The 2,794-nt window shown below is 40.0% G+C and overlaps 1 pseudogene; it reads left to right on the forward strand.

The window, feature by feature from the left end:
• Positions 1-1,754: 1,754 nt before the first annotated feature.
• LOC104868002 lies at positions 1,755-2,106 on the forward strand (annotated as a pseudogene).
• Positions 2,107-2,794: the final 688 nt, after the last annotated feature.

Raw genomic sequence — 2,794 nt, forward strand, 5'->3', positions numbered from 1 at the left:
AAGATGAAAGGCCAATATATAAAACTGAGCTCCACCCATCAGTTGTTCAATGAATCTTGTAAATTTAGTTGAAAAGAGTGAGCTTTTTCTAGTAATATGTATATGTCCCATGCTAGTAGTTTTTTTAAATCTTGCTACCCTTGAGTTACCAAGAAAATTTATTACAAAAATTTTATTATTACTAAAAAATGGTGACATACCCCTAAGGAAAGGAAGAGAAATCTCTATTTCAGCCTGAACTCCAGTTTGAGATTGTATTAAAGCATTCTTCTTGAGTAGAGTCACCAATATCAGGAAATAAATGTCCTCAACTCCCTCAGGCTAGAGGAACCTGTTGCCAGCAGAATGTGAACAACTTGAGCAGAACATACAGACAATACTACTCTCATTCACAATAGAACCTCATTCTTTTCCTATGAAACTGCTCCTTTGTTATGAAAGGATTTGTACTTAGTTTCCCTGAAGGTCTTGGTGTATGTACCATTGTGTTTTCACACACACTAAGCAGACAGTATATGTCTCTTTATGTTGAAGCATCTAGTTCAAAAATTCATTTGCAGTTTTAAATGAATATTAAAATGAAAAAAAAACATGTTTCTCTTTCTATCATCAGCTTTAATTAATTATAGTGGAAGAAATATATATAAAATTATCAGATATACACAGTAATCTAAAAGAAAAAAATTGTGCTTAAAATGAAACAGAAGATGACTGGATATTTCATTGATGAGTTCATAGTTGACTGAGTTCATAATTGTCTGTGCTGGTTTGTGGTAGGACCAGGTTGAAAGAAGCAAGTCACTGGGGGCATGACTTGAAGGGTATATTTTTGTTCCCTGTTCCTCTCTCTCTCTCTCTCTGTTTTCTGGATGCTGTGATGTGGGCAACTTTCCTCTGCCTTGCCCTTTCACCCTGCTATTTCTGCCTTGGGGCCAGCCAACCATGGACTAAACCCATTGAACTGTTAGCCAAAATAGACCTCCATCCTTTAAATTGTGAGTGTCGGTATTTTGTCCCAGCAAGAGGAAAGCTGACTAATACAAAAAATAGTACCAGAAGTGGGGTCAGTAGTCCTGTGCTCCCTGGACTCCACCCTGCTGCCATCCAACGTGCTCAGGGGCAAGGACACCCCCTGCCAGCTCTGCATGTCTGAGGTATGGACAGGAGGCTGACTGGTGAGCAGGACCCAGCATTGAGCTGCCCATTGCTGACCTCAAATCCCCAGATGGGCCAGCTCATCTTCAGAAAACAAGGGCCCAGAGCCAGGCATGGCAGTGAACCCTAGTAATCCCAGCACTTGGGATGCTGAGGCAGGAGGACTGACACAAGATCAAGGTCAGCCTGGGCTACATAATGAGACCATGTCTAAAAAAACAAAAGGACAGGCAGCTCTACACAGCAATCAGAGACCCTGACAGTCATGTCACATCCCCTAGAAGGTTCCCAGGGAGAGGGCGGAATGTGTCAGACCTGTAGTCCCACTGCCTAAACAGGAGGTAACCCTGAGCTTATAGCTACGCTTTTGAGATGGGGAAGCCAAAATCTCTGCCAAAATTCAACTTGCTGAACCTTCCAGATTCCAAAAATGGATTCAACTTCCCAAAGTGGTTGCTCCCCTTCACAGGGAATGAACTTAACCAATTTCTCATCAGACAGCAGTCCACAACATCTGAGCATTAGCTGAGCTCAAGAAACAATCAGAGGTGAGGAAGGGAAATAAAAAATTAAGATGTGTTATGGAAGGACATGGAACCATGGCTGCTGTGATCACTGTTTGCAGTGGTCTAGGAAGGAAGAAGTTGACATACTGGGTAACAGCTGCTGTCTGCCTCACAGATTCTGAAACTCACACAGTGCTATGGAGAAGAGGTTGTTCACAGTATTAACAGGTAACCAGCAATGAAAACCTGCCTGTTAAAATGGAAAATCCTCATAAGGAATCTCTTAAGAAGTGTATCTTGTGTGGGAAATGTGTAGATTTTAATGTGCAGCTTTTGTCCCAGTTTATTTCTCCATATACTGGATGCATTCATGGGAGGCATATAACAGGTCTTTGTGGGAAGAAACAAAAAGCAGTTTCAAAAGCAATTAAGAGAGCTCAAATAATGAGTTTTATCCCCAGTTACGTACAAGGATCCTGCATATCTCAAAGACCCTAAAGTTTGTAACATCAAATATTGGGAATAAATTTTATAAAGTTATTAGCAATAAGCTCACTTTATAGTAAGTGGCTGTATGCCATTATTGACTCTAACTAACCTTTGGGTAGAAAAGTGTTTTAAGATTCAAGCTTTCACCATACCAGTGAATACTCACTGAACAGATTGTGTATTTGAAATGCTAATACTCATTACACTGTATATACCTTGAAAAAAGTGGTCCTGTATGATTGTCCTAAAAAAAAAAAAAAAAGTAGGATCATTACTGTTACTATATCTGACCATGTAGTTTAAAAGCCTTTGGAACTTGTTTACAGGAAGAATTTAGAAAAGGTTGGAAAATCAGGCTAGAGAAGCCCTAGAATGCTGTAAGCAGAGCCTGATGAGTGACTCTAGACAAAATTCTGAAAATCAAAATGTCGAGGGGCCAGGATTTAGCTCAGTGGTTCCAGCACCTGCCTCGCAAGCACAAGGACCCAAGTTCAATCCCTGGTACCCCCCAAAAAATGTCAATGAGAATAAAAGTTTAAAATCCAGATTTCCATGGTCTCATTGGGAATAAGGCTCTTTTGAAAATTGGACTAAAAGCCATGCAAGTTACACTCTGGCCAAAAAAAAAAAAAAAAAAAAAAAAA

The sequence above is a fragment of the Fukomys damarensis genome, unplaced genomic scaffold, assembly GCF_012274545.1.
Source record: "Fukomys damarensis isolate Sample0158 unplaced genomic scaffold, DMR_v1.0_HiC HiC_scaffold_17, whole genome shotgun sequence".
Taxonomy (NCBI): domain Eukaryota; kingdom Metazoa; phylum Chordata; class Mammalia; order Rodentia; family Bathyergidae; genus Fukomys; species Fukomys damarensis.